This window comes from Otolemur garnettii, unplaced genomic scaffold (genome assembly GCF_000181295.1).
Source record: "Otolemur garnettii isolate 467f Iridium unplaced genomic scaffold, OtoGar3 scaffold00042, whole genome shotgun sequence".
Classification (NCBI taxonomy): Eukaryota; Metazoa; Chordata; class Mammalia; order Primates; family Galagidae; genus Otolemur; species Otolemur garnettii.
This window is the reverse complement of record NW_003852437.1, coordinates 14,518,010-14,530,578: the sequence shown is the minus strand read 5'-3', so window position 1 is coordinate 14,530,578 and position 12,569 is coordinate 14,518,010.

Sequence of the window (12,569 nt, the reverse complement as noted above, 5' to 3'; positions counted from 1 at the left end):
CCTGCCTTTTTTTTTTTTGCCCCATTTTTTCTCTCTCCTCCTATTTCTTCTTCTCCATCTCCCTTAGCTCCACCCCACCCCCCGTTTCTTCTGTCTTCTGTGGGTAACGGAAGAAGTTGCCAGGGAAGAGGAGGCGTCTATGCCTAGGGGACTAGTGATAGATATACAGACTGTCCCTGTTGGAACAAAGATAAGATATAACTTTCATTACTGTTAACAGAAAATGAGGTTTTTGTTTTTGTTTTTTTGATTCACAGTCTCACTCTGTCACTCTAGTTAGAGTGCCTCAGTGTGATCATAGTTCACAGCAATCTCAAACTCTTGGGCTAAAGCAATCCTTCCAGAGTAGCTGAGACTATAGGCACCTGCCACAATACCCGGATGCTTTTCTCTATTTTTAGCAAAGACAGGGTCTCGCTCTTGCTCAGCCTGGTCTCAACTCCTGAGCTCAAGTGATCCATCTGCCTCAGCCTCCCAGAGAGTTAGGATTACAGGTGTGATTTACAGTCACTTAGCAAAAATGAATTTTAAAACAACAACAAATATAATACGTGATCTCCTGATGCCCTCCTAGGACATTCTGTATTCTCCCTTCCTGAGTTTCAATTTTACCAAATAAAGTTTTATCTGGACCTCTAGGTAAGATTCACTCAAACGCTTTTAAGGCAGCATAGAAGAGTAAATACAAAAAATAAAATTCAGTTATGCATTTCCTTACCTCTTTATAAGATAAGTCTTATAAAAATAGCTCGGCACCCATAGCACAGTAGTTACAGCATCAGCCACATACACCGAGGCTGGCGGGTTGGAACCCCACCCACGCCAGCTGGACAGCAATGACAACTGCAATAACAATAAAATAGTCAGGTAGACAGATATCACTTAAATAAGATAAAGTATATGAGACCATTTGGTTAGGTATCAAAATTGCTTGTATAACCACTGATTGTGGACGTGGAGGATATGAATTAGAATTTTGGCTCTACCCTAGGCAGACTATTTGTCTTTGAGAAACTCATCTGACCACTCAACATCTCAATTTCTTTATCTGTCAAATGGAGATGGTATTTTCCATCTTGCAGGTGTACATGAGTAAAATTCAATGACTGCTCACCCAACTGACCACACTGCACTAAATACCAGTCCCAGTGTACTTAATTCCTCTTCAAATCCATGCTCACTGTGAAGAGGACATAAAGGTATCCATTATTAAAAGGAAAACCCGCATGAAAGAAAAATTTATTATAAACTATAATAAATTATAAGTCAGGGAGAAACTGGACAAAACCCATAGCAAACACACTCTGTAAGATAAATAATGAACCTAATTGGAAGGAATTTTTGTAATTAGATTTATTTTATGGTTCTCTGAAAATAATTGTATTACATATGTTAGATATGATATTAAGAATCATGAGCCATTGGCATTAAGCATTCATAAAAATATGTAACTAATTAGGAAATTCTTAAATTGAGACAAACATGAAAAGAGAACAATGGCAACTTTATTTTTTAAAATGATTCTCTTGCCTCAGCCTCCTGAGTAGCTGGGATTACAGGCGCCTGCCACAACACCCTGTTAATTTTAGAGACAGGGTCTTGCTCTTGCTCTCGAACCCATGAGCTGAGGCAATCCACCTGCCTTAGCATCCCAAAGTGCTGGAATTACAGGTGTAAGCCACCACGCCCCGGGCCACAATGACAACTTTTAACAAACACAGAGGTAGCTGCTTATTCCTAAGATAATTGTTGAACTGACCCAGCACAGCCATAGTATATAGTGTTCTTCATCATCATGCCTATTAAACAAAGGAATGATGACCAAGTGACAGATGCCTGGTCACTCTATATTAAGGTGACCAGATTTTAACATTGGTAAAGTATAAGGTGATCAGACCAGACGTCCTGCTTTTGGCGGGACAGTCCCGATTTTTAACAATTTGTCCTGTGTCCTGCAGTGTTTTAAAAAAGTCCCAATTTTTGGAAAGAATGCACAACAAGCTAGGGAACAGCGGGAGAACAGGAAGGGAATGTACGGTTTTCGGCTGCCATGTGGCTATTTCGCCAGGATATGAGTTTTATATTATTTTTGTTAATTTTATAATGTTAAACTTTAATAATAACAAACAATTGTTGAGAACTGATTATCGAGAACTGCTTATCAAAATTTGCATTGTTGATCAATTGTTAGAATTCGACCACCATTGTTTGGACTTAATGAACAATGGCATTTTTCAGCATTGGCAACCACGAAAACATTCTGTAACTGTCTCTCAGACGATACACATCATACTGCATGCTAGTGCTAGTTAAACAAGTGATGTCAACAAATCAGCTATTCAGATAATTTAGGTAAGTCATTTATTTATTTCATGAATTTAGCAGACAGTACTCGTATTATTTATATTTTATAGTGGTGGCAAAAAGTCTGGCCCCAGCCTTGAAAGTGACACGTACGACTTACCAGGTATCATTATTAAAAAAATATATTGATAAGGAAAAGGTTAAATCTTGGGGATCAGCAAAAATCACAATAGAGAAACAAATAGTTAGAATTACTTCATCATTTTGAAACAAACCATGTTCCATACAATAATGCACTAAAAATTATGGGATACGCACTGTCCTTACCAGGAACTAATGCTGGGACTAAATGTGTTTTTTCTATGGCAAATGAAGTGTGGACATCAGAAAAATCACAATTAAGTGTTGAGACTTTGAAAGCCATTTTATGTGTGAAATATAATTTAACAAATTCTTGTGAAAAATTTCATGACCTTTTAAACAATGACAGCAATCCACTAAAAAAAATTCACTCAAATTAGAAATATACCAAAGAATAAAATAATACTATACATAATTTTTAATGTATTATATCTGTAAATTGTACTTATGTTGAAATTTTAAAAATATATTACAATACTATTTTTGCGTTCTATGAAAATTTTTGTTGCTTTATATAGATCAAATTTTTAATTAAGACCCCCCCATCAATGGTGTCCCGCTTTACTAAGGTGACCAAATTTTAACATTGGCTGCAGTTTAAGGTATAAAAAACACGAATAATAATATTTTCTTTTACTCAAAGTGGGTATTAATATCTGATTTAAAAAGTAAGTCATCTCATACAGTATATGACTTTATTTTTTTGAGACAGAGTCTTGTGGTTGCCCTGGTGTAGTGTGCCATGGTGTCATCATAGCCTAATGCAACCTCAAATTCCTGTGTTCAAGCAATTCTCTTGCCTTAGCCTCCCAAGCACCTGGAACTACAGGCACCCACAACGGCAGGCTAGCTTTTCTATTTTGTAGCATATGGGATCTCTCTCTCTCTCTCTCTCTCTCGCTCAGGGTAGTCTTGAACTCCTGAGCTCAAGCAATCTATCCACCTTTGCCTCCCAGAGTGATAGGATTACAGGTGTGAGCCATCACACCCAGCCTGGACATAACATCTTAAAAGGAGACATACAGTATTTTAAGAGGCTGCTGAAACAGTAAGCTATCACATAAATCTGATACTGTTAGTCTTACCCATATGGTGTAAATGCCTTTTTTTGCAGTTTTTGTCCGGGGCTGGGTTTGAACCCACCACCTCCGACATATGGGGCTGGTGCCCTACTCCTTTAAGCCACAGGCGTTGCCCATAAATGCCTTTTTTTTTTTTTTTTGGTTAGTTATCCAGTTGATTTCTAGTTTCCTTAATAAATTTCTTCAACTAATTTTTTAAATTAAGCCCACAGGATTTATTCATGAGTCACTATGTCTTATAATAGTTTTTGTGATAAATATTAATTTGGTGAGATAGTAGTTCTTTCAACATGGTAGCAGGATGCAAAAGTCAGAAATGTCCTCTTCTCATCTTATAACTGGAGGGATAAAATACCGACCCATCCTACTCTGAAAGGCCAAACAACCAGTAACTGTACAGCAAACTGTCGATTAAATAACAAGTCAGAAGCGGAGCAACAGAATAAAAAAAAAATTGATTAAAAAACAAGAAAATAAATTTCTAAAAAATTTTCAGGTTGGAATTGGCTAATGGGATGGTGAAAATGTCAGCAGTGGTAGGACACCACAGCTATCCCTGGGGTCATAAAAGGTGTGACATAGTCCATCACCCAGGCACAAGCAGTGCCAGCATACGCTACCTACCATGCCACAAATGGGTCAGCTATACTTATCTTTCTCTTTTCTTATAAATAATCTAATTTTTTTTTTTTGAGATAATCATGCTCTGTATCCTTGGTGGCATGCATGGTGTCCTGGCTCACAGCAAACTCCAACTCTTAGGCTCAGGCAATCCCCTTGCCTCAGCCTCCCAGGTAGGTGGGACTACAGGCACCCTCCACAACGCCAGGCTAGTTTTTCAATTTTTCCTAGAGACAAGTTTTACTCTTACTGAGGCTGGTCTCGAACTCCTGAGCTCAAGTGATCCACCTGTCTTGACCTCCCAGAGTTCTAGGATTACAGGCATGAGCCACTATGCCCAGCCTAGACATAACCTCTTAAAAGCACAGAAAAAACGGCTTAAAGAGAGACCTGTTGTCAATGATATAAACAGCTCCTGTCAGTGTAATCACAAAATATGTTTTATGTGTTCTCTCTTGGATGCATAACATCCAATATTAGACAATATTATGTTATTTTCTAAATCTTGGGCCAGTGACTAAAATTATAATCCCCAAGTTTATCCGTGAAATGTACAAAACTGTTTTTAGTGACTTCAAAAGGTAATGTTTATTGAAAAAAATTAATCCTTACATTCTGTGATAGATCAATATTCAGAAATGACTATATTAGATATTATTAAAACTTGTGTTTCTCACAGTTGTGCCATCTTTCTTTCTTTCTTTCTTTTTTTTTTGCAGTTTTTGGCTGGGGCTGCATTTGAACCCGTCACCTCCAGTTTATGGGGCTGGCGCCCTACTACTTTAAGCCACAGGAGCCGCCCCATTTTTTTTTTTTTTTTGGAAACAGAGTCTCACTACGTTCCTCTCGGTAGAGCGCAACCTCAGCAACCTCAAACTCTTGGGCTTACACGATTCTCTTGCCTCAGCCTCCCAAGTAGCTAGGACTATAGGTGCCTGCCACAACACCTGACTATTTTTTTTGTTGCTGTTGTCATTGTTGTTTACCTTGCCAGGGCTAAGTTTGAACCCTTCAGCCTCTGTGTATGTGGCTGGTGCCCTAACCACTGAACTATGGGAGCTGAGCCACAATTGTGCTATTTTAAATCTAATGTCTTCAATAAAATTGGTGTAGGCTGAAGTTAGTCATTGTCACCTCTTAGAGGCACACATTAATTCTCCTGTATAATTAACTGCCAGACTTGGTAATGAACTTTACAGCATCGTTAATAATGTTCTCTTCAAAAATATCTAAGAACACAAGTTTCTATCCATCAAACTTTTAGAATCCAACATTATTCTTCAGCACTAGAGACCCTTGGTTACTTTCTCCCATCCCAGATCAATATAATCCACAATTATCTGATTACATGAAATAGCCTAAACAGTAGTAAGATCCCTCATACTAGTATGATCTAACAGAGCAGATCTGCTAGAGAAAAACACCTCACCTTAAACAAGCTATTGAGGGACAGCACCTGTGGCTTAAAGGACTAGGGTGCCAGCTCCATATACCGAAGATGGCAAGTTCAAACACAGCCCTGGCCAAAAGCTGTGAAAACAAAAACAAAAACAAGCTATTGAGTACCCCAGTGCCTACTGAAATTGAAACAAATAGAGGAAAAGTGTCCTTATTAAACAGCACAGATGATGCCCACGCCAGACCTACCGTGACATGAGCAAGGTCTTGGAAGGAAGGAGACCATGTTTTGGCCACCTAGTGAACTTAGTGAAAGCCTTCTTTCTTTTGCAATGAATCAGATCCCTAGTTCACAGGGATGTCACAGAGAGAAGGCACAGGGTACCCTGATGTGCAGTTCCCACTCTGCTTCCCTCTCACAGTCATGCAAAGATCATTCCACAAAGCAGGGCCCTAAGCAAGCAATTACGCCGTCCACCTGCTACAATGCAGAGCTCTTCAATAATCAGACCACTTACCTTTTCCAAAACAAAGAGAGACAGAGTAGGATCAAGGAAGCCAAAACACGAGCTGGGCGATTTGATGGTGAAAACTATAAAGCCAATCTTGGGTAAAGAGATCAGTTTCCAGAAAGAGTGCTGACCTGGATCGGACACTTTGGAGAAAAAAAAAATCACAGCAATTAAATTCTCTTAACTTTTTTCTTTAACTTATTTTGAAAAGTAAACTGGCATGGCCATCTTTATCTGGTAATCAGATAAATAACTGTACCTCTGAGCTTGCCTAAAATAATCAACCACATTTGCATATAACTTACTCAAGCCTAGAAGTTGCACTGAATTTTACCAAAAATAATTCCCCAAATTTAACGAGAATCAGTTGCAATCAGAGTGTGAGGGGAAGAAAGGGTTGTAACCTAGAAGTGAGGCCTTCCTCAGATGGGATGGAGAATACAGAGAGTTTGACTTGGTGCAGGGGAAGAGCACCAGCAGAGCTTTACCAAGGCACAGTACTGTGCTTAGGAGGAGCTCACATTACAAAACAAACAAACAAAATACAGATTTTGTTCTCTTCTCCAAGCAAACACGAGATTGAAAGAAGTGCTACTGAATCCCATGTAAATTACAGTCAGCGCTCAAGGTCAGTTCGGTGCCAACTGTAATTTCCACCATTCTCCCAAAGTAACCCAAACTTCTTCACTTTTCCAAACAGTAGTCATGGCTATTTCCAAGCTCGAGTCGTACCGCATCCCTCCTTTTTTACTTTCCCACTTTTATTTTTTCCACTTCCATTCAGTCTGTAAGTCTGGCCGTGGCCCTAATTCTTCCATAACGTTTACTGTTCTCTGTTTCCCACTGTGCTTAGTCTATACTATATAATTTAACACCAAAATTACACAGGGTGCCCATAAAGTTCGTGTGTACTTTAAAATAGCTATTTGAAAGTGCACATGAACTTTACGGACTCCCTGAAGTTCCCCTTGTATTGTTGGTAGCTTTCCTATCATCTAATACCAAACAAAATCTTTGCTGAACCAGGTATCGTACAAAGTGTTTGGCAGAGATACACAAGACAGACCCAGTTCCTGTCCTTGAAGGGAATTACAATGAGGAAGGAAAAGAGCTCGGATGGGGCTGGGAGGGCACCACGTGGAACACAGAAGAGGCCGGCACTAACACAGGGGGATGGTGTAGGAAAAGTCTTCTAAAGCAGCGATCTCTAAGATGAGTTTGTGGTGAACAAGTAAAAAAGGGAGAACGAATAACCCAGGCATATTATTCCAAGATTCAGAAACTATTCTGAGTGGAAACTATTCTGTGTTTGAGAAAATGAAGGGAGAGAAGCAAAGCTGGAAGAAGGAGGTTGGGGTAAGGGTTGCCAATCGTAGGAAGAGATAATACTGCAGGAGAAAGTACTAAGAAGATAATGGAGGACCTTGTAAAATATGCTAAGTGGCCTGAGAAATAACTAGGGCGTTCAAGCAGGGAATTAGAATCAGATGTGTGGTTTAGAAAGTTCTCTCCCTGGCGCCAAGGGGAATGCAGGCAGGGGGCTAGTCAGGAAGTTGTTATATTGATCCTGGCCAGAGATGATATTGGATTTGGACATAAAGCTCTTTGACAAGCAGGATCAGCCCTCAGGTATCCCCATGTCTCCCACGGCACCCAACACAGTTCATTATTCCATAAATACTTGAATAATGACCAAGTAAGGAGCCAAGTATAAAAAACATCATGAAGTGGCTTGGCGCCTGTAGCTCAGTGGCTAGGGCACCAGCCACATACACCAGAGCTGGTAGGTTCAAATCCAGCCTGGACCTGTCAAACAACAATGACAAGTACAAGCAAAAACTAGCCAGGCTTTGTGGCAGGCGCCTGTAGTCCCAGCTATGGGAGGCTGAGGCAAGAGAATTGCTTAAGCCCAAGGGTTTGAGGTTGCTGTGAGCTGTGATGCCAGAGAGCTCTACCCAGGGCGACAGCTTGAGACTCTGTCTCAAAACAAAACAAAAATCATGAAGTGTGGTTCAACTATTTTAAGTGCTAACCTTAAGACTTTTTCAGGATGCAGGAGTAAAGTTAAACCTAAATAAAATTTGTTATTTACCAGCCCACTAATCAATAGCAAACCAAATCTCAGCGCAGCCTCCAAGAGCAATTACAGAAACAATACATAGTTTGACTTAGAAAGAGAACTGGCACCACGGTGTGGCTGGGTCAGGTATTGCAAGCAGTGAGACAATTAGGTGTGAATTTTGAAATATGCTAAGGATGTTAGTCGCCTTTAAAATGGAATTTACAAAAATTCCTATTTTAATTGGCTACATTTATTGTGCATATAAAAGTATTATGTTTTGGGGGTAAAAGACAAACTATTTTAGTACAAATTGTCCGTTTCCCTAAAATCTAGAATGGTAAAAGGAGTTATCATAATAAGAATATATAAAACATCCATGAAAATCAACATGTAATTAATATAACCAAGAAGTTGAAGAAGACCACGTAATGAAAACTTGGGTTGACACTTGCTTGAAGGGATGAATAGCAGACTTTCTTGTGGAGCTTTTCAAAGCTAATATTAGTACTCTCTTTGCACCCCCAAATTCTGATGTACAGTTGATTCTCTGTATCCATGCATGGGTTGGCATCTGTAGATTCAACCAACCACGAATCAAAAATATGTTTTAAGAAAATTGTGTCTGTGCTGAACATGGACAGTTTTCTTTTTCTCATTATTATTCCCTAAACAATACAGCAATTCGTTATATAGCATTCACATTGTATTGGGTATTAGAAGTGATCTAGAGATGATTTAAAGTACACGGGAGAATATGCATAGGTTATTTGCAGATACTGCACCATTTTATATCAGGGACTTGAGTATCTCTGGATTTTGGAGCCATGGAAGGTCCTGGAACCAACCCCCACAGATACCGAGGGAGATCTGTATTCTTCTTGGAGGGACGTGTCTCCCTGGTTGACAGTGCCTGCCCCAGGGAGCTCCTGTTAGAGATGTGGGAATGGGATGGTCCTCAGGTGAGGGGCAAGAAGAAAGCTGAGCCCGTGGCACTACTTATTCAACATCTAGTCCAACGATCAAGGTTGTTAAAAACTCCCCAGAAGAGGCAAAATAAAGTAAGTCTTGCAGGACGAGTAGAGGTTATGCAGAGTGGGAGAGAGAGATTCCAGATTGTATGATTCCTCTACTTAAATCTAACAATAGCTTCTAATGGCTTCCAGGAGAAAGTTCGTGTGTCATGGATTTAAAAAATTTTTCCAAATTGACAAGACAAAATTATATAATTTATATATATATTTCTGGTATATAGCATGATGTTTTTTTTTTTTTTTTTTTTTTTGAGACAGAGCCTCAAGCTGTCCCCCTGGGTAGAGTGCCGTGGCATAACAGCTCACAGCAACCTCCAACTCCTGGGCTCAAGCAAGTCTCCTGCCTCCGCCTCCCAAGTAGCTGGGACTACAGGCGCCCGCCAGAACGCCCGGCTATTTTTTGGTTGCAGCTGTCATTGTTGTTTGGCGGGTCCGGGCTGGGGATTCGAACCCGCCACCTTAGGTGTACGTGGCTGGCACCTTAGCCGGTTGAGCTATAGGCGCCGAGCCAGCATGATGTTTTGATGTATGTATACACTGTAGAATTACTAAATCCAATTAACTACTTAATGTATACATTACCTCACATACTTATTTCTGTGGGATGAGAACTCTTAAAATCTACTTTTAGCAATTTTCAAGTATACAATATATTGTTCCAAACTATAGTAACCATGATGTGTAATATTTCTCCTGAATTTATTGGATGTAAGGATTTTAATAAAAGGACTGATATGCCCAGGGATCTATTTTGGAAATATTTTGTTCGAGCAGTATAGAACAGGGGAATTGTGAACAGATGGAAAGAAGGAGGGAGAGGAGCTCTTAGCCCTCTAGAGTTAAAGCCACATTGTCTATAAGTCCAGATGAAGGTAAAGAGAGCCAGGCGCGGTGGCTCACACCTGTAATCCTAGCACTCTGGGAGGCTGAGGCTGGTGGATTGCCTGAGTTCACAGGTTCCAGACTAGCCTGAGCCAGTGTGGCAGGAGCCTGTAGTCCCAGTTACTTGGGAGGCTGAGGCAAGAGAATCGCTCTAGCTCAAGAGTTTGAAGTTGCTATGAGCTGTGACGCCATGGCACTCTCCCGAGGGCAACAAAGTAAGACTCTGTCTCAGAAATAAAATAAAAATAAAAAAAAAATAAAAAAAAAAAAAAGAAGGTGAAGAGATGGGCAGAACTTAGAGAATACAAAATTCTGTCAGTGTCAGAAAAATAAAATTTGGTTAATTTTCTAGCTTCTGTCTGTAACCTTCCTACAATAACACTCTTTGAAAAAGCACTCCTCAGCAGCACCGGTAGTTCAGTGGGTAGGGCATCGGCCACATACACCCAGGCTGGAGGGTTCAAACCCGGCTCAGGCCAGCTAAACAACAATGACAGCTGCAACAACAACAAAAATACATAGCCGGGCATTGTGGTGGGCACCTGCAGTCCCAGCTATGGGAGGTTGAGGCAAGAGAATTGCTGAAGCTCAAGAGTTGGAGGTTGCTGTGAGCCGTGACGCCACGGCACTCTAGCCAGGGCGACACCTTGATACTCTGTCTTAGAATCAAAACAAAAAACAAAAAAAAAATACTCCTAAATGGGCTTTAATCTGTTTTTACAGCGTTAATAATGACAGTCTTAGAGACGTTTTTTAAATGCCAGTTCTTTTTTCCATTCAATCTAAATTTAAAAAGTCTTCAGTAGATAAACACTGAGTTTGTCAAACCCTTGTGTGCATAAAATTAGCTAATGAGGATTTTTGTTAAGTTCAAAAAAGATGCAGGGAAAATGGAGAAATAACAGAAGAGAAACAAGCATCAGGTAGCCAGGTCGGTGGCGACTGGAAAGGACTGCAAAAGAGACCAAGTGGAGAGATGAAGGGACGGGATGAGGAGGGCGGGCCAAGCCCCAGGGGGTGACAGACACTGGGGCCAGTGCAGCACCTAATCCCAGAAGTTCTAAATATCTAGTTCGACCATTAACTAGTATGTCTCAGCAAAGTCTCTTTCCTTGTCTGGCGTGGTACAGTGTTAACAAAAGTTTTTCTCCTGCTACATGAGAATCTGACCTGGTGTCTATTTCTTAATTACCAGCCAAGTAACGGAGCAAACCAACCTGAGCACAGCCAGGATGCAGAAGCGACGGTGTCGTCACACTCAGAGAGAGGACGAGCGCCACCGTGTGGCTCCACATGGCACTGCCTCTCTCACCTGTTCTCTGAGTGAAGGCTCCAGCTCGGTGCCACTAGAACAATGCTCACTATGTTACTTCTTTATAAGAATAAGTCTGATTGGTAAATTTCAGCTGCACAAAGGGAAATGCAAATGAACCATGAACACCTGATGAGGACATGACGTTTTGTGCCTCCCTGACTGTGCTGATTCTTATACCCGACATAGAAACAGTAGGACTGATATCCATGCATTTATTACAGGGCAGGTTGACTCCTGTGGAGCGTGTGGTTTTGAATCCAACGTGGCTGCTGTTAGCCTAACCTGGGCCTGTGTCCTTACACCTGGGCGCTGGTGCATGGACAGCTGCAAGGGCTGCTGGGAAGGAAGGGTGGATCTTGCCCCGCCAGCTCTCACAGCCTTCTAGGAAGACAGGGGCCAGAAGTGGCTCATAATAACTCCTTGTCCTGACATTTAGTCCATGCCAAGAAGACCTCTGATGGACACAGCATATGAGCAAGAACAAGACCCTGTCTCTACTAAAAATAGAAAAACTAGCTGGGCATCCTGGTGGGCACCTATAGTTCTAGCTACTCAGAAGGCTGAGGCAAGAGGATCTCTTGAGCCCAGGAGTTTGCGGTTGCTGTGAGCTATGATGCCTTAGCACTCTACCAAGGGCAACAGAGTGAATCTCTTTTTCAAAAAAAATAATTTTTTCACTTAAATTTCCAATTATTTGCTGTTTGTATATAAAAGTAAACTAATTTTTATATCAATCTTACATGCTGCAATCTCACTAGATTCCTTCCTTATTTCCATTAATTATTGCATAGATTCTTTAGGATTTTCTATATAAATTATCATGTCATCTGTGAATAGAGTTTTACTTCTTCCTTTCAGAAATTTATGCTCCTGTTTCTTTCACTTAACTTTATTGTGGTGAGTAGGATAACCAATACAATGTTGAATAAACCTGATGAAAACAAAATCCTCACTTTGTTCCCAGTTTTAAGGGGAAACATTCAGTCTTCTACTATAAAGTATGAGGTTAGCTGTGGATTTTTCATATGTGCCTTTTACAAGATTAAAGAAGTTCCCTTCTATTTCTTTTTTTTTCTTTTTTTCTTTGAGACAGAGCCTCAAGCTATCCCCCTGGGTAGAGTGCTGGGGCATCACAGCTCACAGTAACCTCCAACTCCTGGGCTCAAGCAAGTCTCCCACCTCAGCCTCCCAAGTAGCTGGGACCACAGGCGCCTGCCACAA